Source organism: Cupressus sempervirens, chromosome 3 (genome assembly GCF_028749045.1).
Source record: "Cupressus sempervirens isolate cs-2001-9-10 chromosome 3, ASM2874904v1, whole genome shotgun sequence".
Taxonomy (NCBI): domain Eukaryota; kingdom Viridiplantae; phylum Streptophyta; class Pinopsida; order Cupressales; family Cupressaceae; genus Cupressus; species Cupressus sempervirens.
The window spans coordinates 313,119,647-313,133,303 of NC_143120.1; the positions used below are offsets into that span (position 1 = coordinate 313,119,647).

The window sequence follows — 13,657 nt, forward strand, 5'->3', positions numbered from 1 at the left end:
TAGTAATATTCACAAAAAATCTAATATTAAAGTTTCTAAATTCATTTGTTTTATAAAATAATATAATTTAAAAAAAAAAAAGGAATATATGTAAATTAAGAATGTTTCTAAGTTTATTTTTTGCATACTAATATTCTAAATTGGTAAATTTTTTGTTTATATATTGTATTTTAAAAATATTGTCTATTATGAATTTTGACGATTTATTAATAAATTTAAGTATCATAATGACTGTTTTATAAAAACTTAACCTATCAACCAATTCAATCCAACAAATATTTAACCTATCATATACGACTAAAAAGTGGAAAAATGGCTAGCAGCCATCAAATTCCAGGCCTGATCTGCTGCACCGCCTCTACGACTTTGCTTTTCCATCGACCGATGAAAATGAAGAACATGTGCCCTTTATCTCTGTCTGATTTTTGTTTTCTTCAGGTTTTGATCCATTTCGCTTTTGCGGAGGGTTACATCCCGACTCAGGTGAGCCTGTTTCAGAATTTTTCTATGTATTTTTATTTCATTTTAGTGAATTTTATTTATTTGTCAGAATTTTCTTCTTTCGAAGTGCTTTTATTCATCTAGTGCCAGAAAGCTCTTTACTCAGAGCAGCCTTTACCACTATTTTGAGTTTTATTTTATCGTGTTCACGTTATTCTGTTCTAGTAACATATTTGAAGGAATTTGGGAAGAGCTGACCTAAAAGGCATACGCCATATTCTATATTGTAAATTTGAGGGGAATTTCTTATGATTCAGTTCAGAAGTTTGTGTGATCCGAAATTTGTTTTGTGTCAGACTATGGATTCTGGTCTGCCTCTTATGAAGACGCATTGCCTAGGGCTTTTAAAATGTTTGTGATGGGTTAAGTGAATAGCTCTTCTATTCGGATTTCCGAATAAATATGTGAAATTGTAGCTTGCGTATGTGCTATATTTTTCTTTTCATTTTTTAACTAGTTTCACATTTAGAGACAGGTGCCTGAAAATGCCTAGGCAGGGGCCCGGGGGGCTTGGGCTCTCGAGGTTCCATTATAAATATCCCCTTCTATAAAAGCAATGGCATAAAGATACAGGAACGGCTCACACTGTTAACTGGCAAAATGAACACCAATTGCATTGCTTTTCTGCTCGGTTTGTCGAAGATTATGATCAAGTCTATCCATTTCTCACTGCAAGTAAATAATAACAATGTTGCTCTTATAAATGTGGTCTGCACAGACCAAGCACCGCCCAGCAGATCAGCCTCGCCTTCACCGTCCATCATGAATTGTACCACGAGCTCTGAACAATTATGCATATAAACTAAGAGACTGGGCCTGTGATCAGCAGAGCTCATATTTGAGTTTTTCCTATGTTTTGATTTAAAAATTTAAAAAAATTGGTATTTAGATTTTTACTTTATTTCTGGATTTTGACTTTATATATCGTACAGATTATTTTTATCAATGAAATATTTTCTGTTCATAGAGATTCCTGGACAGGAATGCGAACCCAAACTTAAAAAGGCGCACATTGACAGGCAGGTATTGCTACTTTGCTTCAACTTGCAATATTCTTCTCTTTAATCTTTATGCTAAAGTGTATTTCTTTATTTTATATTAAAGAATAATTCAGTGGCCGCTTACACCGTAACGATGTTGCTCTTATAAATGCCTAGTTTTAGATAATCGCACTCGCATCCAATCCAAACTTATCAAGCCTGCGCTTTATTTCTTTCTTTTTTGGTTGTCGTTAGCAATTCTATTTTGTCAAGTCTTTTGGGGACTTCATCCTGTGTGGATATAAGATAGAAACTTTTTTTTTTTCTTAAAAAAAATGGCATCTGTAATTGGAGAAGCCGTTGTTGGAAAGATTTGTGAGATGGCGGTTCGGAAGTTAGCCCAAGAAGCGAATCTGGTGGTGAATTTCAGTGAAGATTTCATATGGCTGAACCAGGAACTCAGATCTATGAAGGGTCTTCAGCAAGATGCTGATCAACAATCTCGTCATAGTGATGATGTGAAACAGTGGCTGGAGAACATTCGGTATATTGCAATGCAAGCAGAGGACATCGCCGAGGAATGTGCTGTTGCATCCCTGTATGCCTATGGATTAAATGATGTAGCTCAAACTTGTGGCTTCCGTTGGAGCCAATGGATTTTCCGCTATAAGATAGGGAAGCAAATTAAATGCATCAAGTTTTGGCTGCAGATGAAGCAATATTACCTAGTACATCTCAAATTGCACCTCTTGAGTTGAGGAGATCTTATCTTCTGCCCAGCGATTCACACCCAGTGGGAATACAGTCCAAAGTTGATCATATACTCAATTTGTTGTATAATCCAGCCTTCCCAATTATTGCGGTAGTTGGGATGGGAGGGTTAGGCAAAACGTATCTTCTACAACATGTTTTTCAGCAAGGCAAAAGAAATGTATATGGCTTTCAGTTTCTCGGTCCTATTCTATTTCCAATTTGCAATGCGTCATAGCTTCGCATTTAGATTTAGAGGGGCAAATTAGGGAAGAGGGAGATATTTGTAGAGCTGCAGAGTTGATTAATGAAAAGTTGCAAGGGAGAAGGTGTGTTGTAGTGTTAGTCTCTGTTAGATGATGTGTGGAGGGCTTCTAGAGAAGAAGACTTGTTGTCTATACTTGGCCTCCCAAGTGGGAACACTAGTCAATGTAAAATTGTGGTTACCACACGAAGCAAGGTGGTTTCCACAAATTTGAATGCTCACATGTATGCGATGCAACACATGTCAGAAAATGACAATTGGAGGCTCTTTTGTGTCTATGCATTTGGAGGATTTGAAGAAAATATAGCGCCACAGCAGCATCTGCTAAAAAGAGGTGGTGCGTAACATTGTAAAGCAATGTGGAAATTTGCCACTGGCAGTGAAAACGATAGCAGCATCTCTGGCCAACTCCACAGTTCTTGACAAATGGGAGTTGAAGCTCCATCAGTTGGAACAAATAGTTATTTCTGTTGGCGCGAATGAGCCAATCATGGGTATTCTGAAATTGAGTTATGACTCTTTGCCTGCACGCCTTAAGGCCTGTTTTGTATACCTTTCATTCTTTCCCGAGGACGAGGTGATAGATGCTGAGTAGCTCATATATCTGTGGATTGGGGAAGGTTTTATACCTGCAAGAGAACACCAATTGAATGTGGCATGGGATTGCTTACATCAACTTGCTAATCTCTGTCTGCTGCTAGTATGTGATGATTTTTCCGTGGATTATAATTACTTAGTGGGGGAAAGTCGGCATAATCTAGTGAAACATTGGAAAATTCATGATTTGCTGTTGGATTTGGCCATCCACATATCAAAAGAAAATAAATGTACTTTTTCTGTTGAGGAAGCCTTCACAAATGCAAGTGTTGGCACTCACTGGTATCGAGTTTTATTGGCCAAGAAAGAGATAGATGACAATGCCATCTCGGACAGCCGTCCTGTTTGTCTCCGTACACTCTCGCTGTCTCAAAATAAGAAGATTAAAAGCATTCCCATGAACTGTTCTAGTGGTATGAGCAGATTATGGGTTCTTGATTTGAGTTTCACAGACATCTATTTATTGCCTGCGTCGCTTGGGAAAATGAAGCTTCTCAAAGTCCTGAACTTGAGAGAAACACAGTTTGATGAGGTTCCAGAGTGTGTGAGACATTTAAAAGGTCTCTTGTTTCTTGCTCTCCCCGAAGGTTGCTCGGAATTACCAGTGTGGATAAGTGAATTTGATGCAGGAGCATCTTGCATGGGAAAATTATTGGAAAAAAAAAAATTAAAAAAAAAAAAAAAAAAAAAAATTTGTGGAGGAGAGAGAAAGTGACGAAAATTAGAGGAGAAATAATAAATAAATAAAAAGGGAAAAAGGAGAAAAAAAAAAAAAGAGGAATTTCTATTTTCGAGGTGCATAGGGGCATAAAATAGAAAAATAAGAAAAATAGTTGTCATTACATTAATCGAGGTGTGTAAGTGGCATCTTAGAAGCTTGTGGAAAGTTTCTTAAATCTTGCATTTAATATTTGTTGTGATCCATAAAGGAAATGTAATTTTTTAATTGGGCTACATGGTGGTGCTTAGTTGTAATTCTAGAAAGTTATGGAAGTTTTAGAAGATTGTGGATATTGTGTAGAAGGTTGTGGATAAGTCATGTATTGGGTGGTAAGTGCCTATTTAAGCAAGGCATATGAACATTTCTAATCAAGCTTGGAGAAGCTCAAAGAGAAGTTCAAGAAATGGAAGCTCAAGGAGTAGCTTGAGAAGGAGAAGCTCAAGGAGAAGCTCAAGGAGTAGCTTGAGAAGGAGAAGCTCAAGGAGAAGCTTGAGAAGTAGAAGCTTGGAAAGGTGAAAGCTTTGGAAGGAAAAGCTTGAATGTGTGAAAGTTGGAAAGCTTGGAAGGCTTCAAAGTGTTAAAGAGAAGGAGGAAGAGAAGAGTAAGTTTTCCTGAGTCTATGGACAGAGCGCCGAATGTGAGGCAGTTTACAGTAGGAATTGTGAGTGTGTAGATAGAGCGCCGAATGTGAGGCAGTTTACACTGGGATCTTAGATCTTGGATAAGGTTGGAGAAGAGCTAGTGACTGCGGTTTAGAAACAAGGAGGTTGCTTGGTGGCTTGCGAGCACAAGTTGAGATCTTGGAGGTTTCTACCAGAGTGTGGATCTGGACTAGTTTAGGCTTGGATTGGATCTTGAGAGATCTTGGAGAAATGTTATTGTAATTACTATTGGATTTTCAAGTATAATAAAATTGTCTTCATATTGTTGCATTCTTGGTTGTGAGTTGGTAAGGGTGGTGTGGCCCTTTGTTAGTGGTATCAGAGCGTACCTTCATCAAGTGGTATCAGAGCAAGAGTTCCTAAGTGTACAAGCAGATCGCCGAAGTGTGAGGCAGTTTGTACCAGGAATGGTTGGGCAAAGTTTATCAGAGCTGGTGGATTGCAAATCCGTTGTCCTAGACTTGTGATGTGGTTCCTGATTGTTTGTGCGAGGTGGCAGGTTGCGATCTGACTTGCAAACAATTTGGTTATCACAAGGAGCGTGGGAAGGATTTGTTGCAGAGGGTTTACGAAGATCTTGGGAGATGGCTCCAAGAGGATTGGACCCTAAGATGATTGCGAAAATCCATGATATAGTGGAGAGGAATTTTTCTAAGATGTTTGCTCGGTTGGATGCTAAAGCTAAGAAGGTCAAGGTGGAAGAGGATGGTTTTGCTGATCAATTTGTGGAGCCTGATGCAGAACTTGCAGAGCAATTAGAGGTTGTTGCTGAAGATATTCCTAATGTTGTTGATGTTGGGACAGAGGTTGGTTTTCATGATCAGTTGGTTGAGTCTGACATGGAGACTGCAGAGCATTTGGTCATGGATGATCTAGTTGATGTTGGTGGTGACTTGTATGTTGTAGAGCACTCGGTCGTGAATGATCTGATTGTTGGAGATGAGTTATGTATTGCAGAGCATCTTATTGTGAGCAATGAGGTTGCTGGTGTTGAGAGTTTGGCATGTGTTGATGGAGATCTACATGTGGTTGTTGATGTGGGGTTTGTTGCTATGGGTGTGAATTCACTAGTTGCTAATGTGGATGAGAGTTTTCTGTTCAAGCATTATGTTCAGTTTGTTTCTGGGAATGAGCATGTTGATTGGATGGTTGAGATGCTGGTGTGGAGGATTTGCATGGTGGTTTTGTTGTCCTTATTGAGGTGGAAACCTTTGGTGAAGATGAAAATGGTGGTAGATCTTTCTTTTGACGTCAAAGTGTGGGACACACTTTTCTATCTACCGGGGGAGTCTGATGCAGGAGCATCTTGCATGGGAAAATTATTGGAAAAAAAAAATTGAAAAAAAAAAAAAAAAAAAAAATTGTGGAGGAGAGAGAAAGTGACAAAAATTAGAGGAGAAATAATAAATAAATAAAAAGGGAAAAATGAGAAAAAGAAAAAAAGAGGAATTTCTATTTTCGAGGTGCATAGGGGCATAAAATAGAAAAATAAGAAAAATAGTTGTCATTACATTAATCGAGGTGTGTAAGTGGCATCTTAGAAGCTTGTGGAAAGTTTCTTAAATCTTGCATTTAATATTTGTTGTGATCCATAAAGGAAATGTAATTTTCTAATTGGGCCACATGGTGGTGCTTAGTTGTAATTCTAGAAAGTTATGGAAGTTTTAGAAGATTGTGGATATTGTGTAGAAGGTTGTGGATAAGTCATGTATTGGGTGGTAAGTGCCTATTTAAGCAAGGCATATGAACATTTCTAATCAAGCTTGGAGAAGCTCAAAGAGAAGTTCAAAAAATGGAAGCTCAAGGAGTAGCTTGAGAAGGAGAAGCTCAAGGAGAAGCTTGAGAAGTAGAAGCTTGGAAAGGTGAAAGCTTTGGAAGGAAAAGCTTGAATGTGTGAAAGTTGGAAAGCTTGGAAGGCTTCAAGGTGTTAAAGAGAAGGAGGAAGAGAAGAGTAAGTTTTCTTGAGTCTGTGGACAGAGCGCCGAATGTGAGGCAGTTTACAGCAGGAATTGTGAGTGTGTAGATAGAGCGCCGAATGTGAGGCAGTTTACACTGGGATCTTAGATCTTGGATAAGGTTGGAGAAGAGCTAGTGACTGCGGTTTAGAAACAAGGAGGTTGCTTGGTGGCTTGCGAGCACAAGTTGAGATCTTGGAGGTTTCTACCAGAGTGTGGATCTAGACTAGTTTAGGCTTGGATTGGATCTTGAGAGATCTTGGAGAAATGTTATTGTAATTACTATTGGATTTTCAAGTATAATAAAATTGTCTTCATATTGTTGCATTCTTGGTTGTGAGTTGGTAAGGGTGGTGTGGCCCTTTGTTAGTGGTATCAAAGCGTACCTTCATCAGAATTGAAATGTCTTCAACATTTAGAATGCATGAGAGTTGATTGCATGCCGAAAGGAATATCAAACCTGGCTTCACTGAGAACACTGCGATCAAGCTTTGTGGTGCTGTCCAGAGAAGAGGACAGATTGATGAGGTTAGAGGATTTGGGCATGATGACTGAGTCTTAGGAACTATGGTTAGGAGTCAACCATGAGATGGAGTTGCAGAGGATGGAAGAAGGGGGCGTCCTTGCGAAACTGATGAACATGCATCGTTTGGAACTCCATAATCTGATAACTAGAATTGAAATGGAGCTTTCAGAGATTATGAGTTCAATGAAACATCTGGAAAGTCTTGCATTAAGTGGGTTTGGAGTGCCAAGTTGGATATGTTGTTTGGAAAATTTGAGAGACTTATACGATTGTGAATGCAGTGGTAATTATCAAGAGTTGCAAAGACTGCCCAATCTAGTTATGCTGTCGATAGAAAGGAATGAGAACTGTAAAGAATTACAAAAGGCTTTGGGAAAGTTGGGAGGATTTCCACAGCTTCGCTTCTTCACAATTAAGGATTTTATGGAACTAGAGGAGTTCCCGGATTTGGAGGAGGGAGCGATGGTTCGTCTTGAAGAGTTCCGTCTGCGATATTGTGAGAAAGTAAAAAAAAGTGGGAGAGGGTTTGGAGCAGTTAAAAAGGCTGAAACTGTTTGATTATTCAGTGTCTGGGACAAAAGAATTGATGGAGAATTTTGAAGGACGGTGGGGAATATTGGAAAAAAATTAAAACAGTCAATCCAGACATAACTATTCAACGACAATCTTTTATTTATATTGTTTTGTAATTTTTATAATATTTATTAATTTATATATGAAATATTATGTCAAGATAGATTACATGATCAAAGTAAGTTGTTTGTGGTGAAATAAAAATAATCATGTATATCACTCAAGATTGGTCAATCCTTTAATTGCATAATTATATCTCATGGTTAAGGTTCAAATTGAATTAATTGAATCAAAGAATTCAAAGAATTCAAACAAATCAACTATTTGAACCCATTTGAAATATACACATGAACATCAATTTCAAATTAATTTAAATAGCCAATTATCCACAAATATTATTTTTATATTTGAAAGAGGACCCCATTTGACTTATGAATATTTTATTCAAAGTGAGATATAAGGATATTCATTGTTTACTCCATAATGAATATTTTATTCAAAGTGAAATTCAAGGATATTCATTGTTTATTCCATAATGAATATTTTACTGAAATTGGAATTTAAGGATATTCATTGTTTATTCATAATGAATTTAAATTATTTTTTTATTCAAGGTGGATTCATAAATCATTATTCTATCCCAAAGTGGATTCATAAATCATTATTCCATTCAAAGTGTTCAATATTTTAATTAAAATGGGCTCTCCACTTTGAATAAAATAATCCAAATGGGACCTTCATTTATGAATTTTTAAATCAAAGCGGATTTCCTTAAAATGATTTTTAATTCATTTTTACCTTCACCATGGTAAATTCTCAATTCTACCCCAAGCCCTTGAAAAATCTATAAATATAAGGCATTCTAAGAGCTAAAGATAGAATTCTCATGCATCATAATTCTGTCAGTTTTAAGTCTTCTAGCATTTCTAACACTAGCTTGCTTAATCTATCATTCTAGCTTATATGAATTCTAGCTTTATTTTACATACATCTAGCTTAATTTTTATTTGTTCATAGTTCAATATTGCATACATTTAGTTTAATTCTAGTTCAATCTTGCATACATACTAAAGAAATCCTTCATTCTAGCAATGGTCATGGTTACTAAACTCGTTCTGGGAGCATAAAACCCCACCTAGATAGAAGGCAACAGGTCGCCTTGTTAATCATTTGAGATGAACAATTAATGTTCATTCTTGGATGCATTTAAAAAATAAGGACTAAGTTGAAGTGTGAATCTTGAGTTCCATTTTTAGCTTACACATTTTTGGCACCCACCGTGGGGCTTAAAGCCTCACTGTTCTTGTTTTGCATTTTAGTTTTTGTTTATATCTTGTTCGTGCAAGTTTAAATTGTTGCAGGTTTCAAGACACTTCGAGAAGACATCCAACAATCATGAGCAATAGAACGAGAATTTGAGAAGCCTCTTCCTCTTCTCTGTCTTAATCTTCTTCTATTTCTCATCTTCTTCTTCTTCCTTCTCATGTTCTAAAGTTAAATTTTTTTAATCAAAATTCTATTTTTGTAATCATTTTATGATTTTTCATAAAAATCATAAAAATTAGACCAAATTGATGAATTTTGGTCTGAAATATTTACTAAAGGTTGTAGACAATAGGGAAAAATCACATGCAAAATTTTAGATTTTTCTGATAAACGCTCTATTTTCTATGATTTTTTAATGATTTATCATATGCAAATTATTTGAGCCCAAAAAATAACATATTTTGATCTAAATTTTTTATGTAGGTTCTGGAAAATAGATGGTCTAAACAGTAAAAATTGCAGAATTTTTAGATCAAAATTTGATTTTTAATAATTCTTTAATGATGTTTTCATTAAAAAATTAATTTAGCCTCCAAATCATCGATTTAAAATCTAGAATTTTTATTGAGAGTTTATGTTATGTCCGGATACCCCAATAAAAATTTCAGATTTTTTGGATTTAAACTATAATTTTAATAATTTTTTTTATGGTTTTCCATATTAAAATTAATTTATGAGATAAATCTCAACATTTTGATCTAAAGTTTTTGTTGCTGATTTGGGACACTTTCAAGAGCTCACAGTAAAAATTTAAGATTTTTTCGATTAGAAATTCATTTTAATTTTAATTTTTTTTTTTAAAATAATAAAAACATTAATTCAAGATGCAAATCTTTGAGTTTAAATCAATTTTTTTTATTGCAGGTATGTGGAAAGTGACAATGAAGGACATGGGATGATTTTAAATTAGAAAGGAATGAACTTGAATGATTAATCATTTGTCTTTGAATGATTAAATTTAAAATCCAAACACACTCTTGAATGCCTTCAAATTCTAAAACAATCAAATTCAATCTTGAATGTCTTAATAAATTGGCAAATCTTTCATTTGAATGAATGCGCTAAAAACTCAATATTGAATGCCATGGATTAAAACCTACATGTTTTTCATTGGAATGAATGCTAAAACACTCTTAAAGAGAACACATTTTCATTGGAATGCATGTTAGTAACACACTCTTGAGTGCTTGAGGATCAAAGAACTATTGTGATGAAATATTTTAATTTTGGTGCTTAAAATGAATACATTCAATCTTGAATGCATAAAGGAATTGGTTCTTTTCCCTTTCGATTTCTTATGTTGATGATGCTCAATTTACTTTTGTTGATGAACTCTCGATTTCTTATGTTGATGATGCTGTAAGTTGGAAAGAACTTTGCATGCTAAACACAAGTGTCTTCAAGAGTAGATTACAAAATCTAAAGGTTCATTGGGAAAGAACAAGTGTCTTTTAAACCCCAAGGCCACATACATATTCACTCCTCTTGTGCCTTTGGGTTATCTTGAGTGCAAAATACATAAGTGGACTTGTTTTATTTTTAGGAGGCCTGCTTGGGGATTTCATCACCCCTTGGGATGACCTCAACTCCCACGTTTTGGTGGAGTATAAATATCGGAAGGTGAATCAAAAGACACCTCTCTTGGAAGTATAATCTTGTCACTCTTAGCTAAGCCCCAAAGAACTTTATACCTTTGGGAAGTGAAAGTGGAGATTTGGGTTACCGTCTCCTCTCGACTGTGTGGCATTATTTTCTTTCATCTACAAATTTGGGCCTCATGTACCTTATGTATATTGAGGACACCCCTAGTTGATCTTTGTATATCCTAGTTGAAAATCTTCATAGGACTGTTGATGTGTTTGGCGTGCTTGAGTATTCAAAGTTCAAAATTTGCATAAACATCAAACAAGTCAAAACTATTGAAATGGTGAGTTAACCATCTGATGAGAAATTGCTTGAAAATGATAACTCTACCATCTTCTTGAATCTTCACTAGTCTATGTTAATAAAACTCTCTACACAACTCTATTTGCAACTATCTGAAACTAAACTATCTCGGTTCAACACTTGTGACCCACATTTGAACTAGTCTCTTTGCTTCACTATTCTACTTGTTCTATTGTGTTGTTATACCTTGTTGTCACGATAGTCAAATATCTCAGTTGTTCTAACCATCACTCTTTTGACTATTTGTACCTTGGAAAACATCATCCTTGCTATCACTTACACCTACTTTGAGACAATGTTTTAAGTGCAGTCTTAGTCTAAACTTGTCAAACTTTTTCTACTTGTGACTATTGCAACTAAGGGTGGAAGAGAGTTTTCTTGCTTCACATAAACCTAGGACATCACAATGGCTAACAACAAATGCACTAAATCCAATATTCCTAGTGAGGAAGAAGACATACTTATTGCAAACATGAAGAAACAACTCCAAACAATAAGCATTCAACTTCAAAGACTAAAGGAAGAAGATGACACAACATAAAAAAAATTCTCCTAGCGAGATTATGCTCCTTCCTCCAATGATAGCAAACCATCAACTTCTTACGATGTTGAATCCAAGCCATCTAAAAACAGTGCACAAACACCCAAGAAATCTAGAAGTATATTCAAAGGAAAACCTTGGGGACCTAAACTAAAGCGTGATTTCACCACTTTGGGAAAATCTTATGAATCAACTTTGGATGAACTTCTTCAAATGAAACTCATTGTCTTACCTAAAGTTACTTTGGTTGGAGTATGCTTTATGAGTAACTATTGTGCCTATCATAGACATAATCTACATGAAACTTCACATTGCATGGAGTTGAAAAATAAAATCCAAGATTTATTTGATGAAGGCATAATTCCAAAATCTAAGAAATTATCTTTTAAAGATACTACTCTCAAGCTTGATCAACATCATGAAACCATGTCTAGTAATGGTTCAAAAGTGACTTCTACTTCTACCAACATGCTGTCACCTTCTAAAGCATCTAAGCTTTCCAACATACCTCCACCAAATAAAGAACCCACTACTTTTGCTATTAATTATGTGTACCCTCAAGGGCTGCCTCTAAAAGAAACCCAAACTAATCTTAAACCTAGCTACAAACATCTTCCATACTATTCAAACTAAAGACCCAAAACCTTCATGCCCACTACTCCTATTATTACCACTCCAACTAGTCCTTCACTATCTCTTCAAGAACCTACCATGCAAACTCCACATTCTACCTTATCCTTAGAAGTGGATCCATGTCAAGAGGATTCTAACAAAGCTAAAGATCAAGATCAAGAACCCTCTCATCTCCCTTAAGATGCCATCCCTCCATCTCAAAAATCACATAGTCCTCCATCTCCCATCTCATGCCTCTCTACTAGGCAAGATCATGATATTCCTTTCCCTATCCCTAATGGTACTAGTCACAATCAAGGGAAGGATGATTTTCCCTCACCCTCTTGTTCTACTTCTCTACATCTACTTCAAATCTACACTCAAGCTATAAGTGCTCCTATAAAAGGTGTTTTTCCTATTAAAGTTACATGTGAGTCTATTAATGGCCTATGTCATGCTGCTCACTCTAAGGATGCTGATATCCCTATCCACTATCTATTTGTATCTTCTAAATCTATCCTTGGTCCTTATCCATCTAAGCTAAAGCCTTCAAACCTTCCATCTATTTTGGGACCTTATATTCCTCCATCTCCTAATTCCACTTTTAACTCATTACCTACTTCTCCTACCCTACCTCAAGATCAACAAAGATATATATCCTTGAGTCCTTCATATAAAGCTTTCCATCTAAACCAATCATATCAACCTTCGTCATCCACAAGTCCCCAACCTATCAGAAGAAATTTGGATGATCAATTTAAAAATAAACATAATCACTATGTCTCCTCTAATCGACATGTGAATGATAAGAAACGAAATGCACAAAAGAGACCATAAAGGCCCGTTGTTGCAAAATCAAAGAAAATATGGGTTCCTAAATCCATTATGGAAGAAATATGATCTAAAGCATCTAATGAGAAATCAAAAGCTACATGGATTCCCAAGTCTATTTTGAAGGACTTGAATATTGAAAATAAATCAAAGTTGACATTCAAGCTTCCAAAGGCTTCCACTCCATCTTCTTCTAAACATCTTCCTAAAAAGGTTTCAAAACCTTCCACTCCACCTTCCTCCAAAATTGCTCTGCTACCTTATATATTGAAATGTCAAGCTATCTCATCCATATCTACTCAATTATTCCACTACCCTTCAAGATGTATGTCTTTGTTGATCTTTCCCACTTTCACACCTACCCTTCTACAAAATTTTGAAGCCTACACTTCCCTATTATCCATCCTCCATCTATCCATTCAAAACCTACAACCTACTCATCCATCTACCTCTTTTTTTCCTACAATCTCCCTTCCATTACTCTATCAACATCTTTGAGCATACATTTCTATGGTCTTGGCCTATAATGACTTATCCTTCTAATAGGAACACTAGTAAAATTGAAAAAGGCTTGGACTCTTTCTAAAAATAAAAAATTCAAAAACAAAAAGTGCCTTGGTGAAAACCTCTTCTTGTGGCATCTTGGTAGCAAAAATAAAAATAAAAATAAATATGTCCTATGGTGAAAACCACTTCATGTGGCACTTTGGACAAGTACCATGATGAAAACCTGGCAAATAGGCATCATGTGTAATTCTTCCATCCATGCTACCCTATCATAATATTGCTTATCCCTCAACCATATTTACTCCCAAAATCATTCACTCATAGCCTCCATAACAAACTTTGCTATCCTATTCACTTTACCCT

At 35.8% G+C, this 13,657-nt stretch overlaps 1 pseudogene; it reads left to right on the top strand.

Moving 5' to 3' along the window:
* The first annotated feature begins 1,816 nt into the window (after window positions 1-1,816).
* Window positions 1,817-7,646, top strand: LOC149566239 (disease resistance RPP13-like protein 4; annotated as a pseudogene).
* The last annotated feature ends 6,011 nt before the right edge of the window (window positions 7,647-13,657 follow it).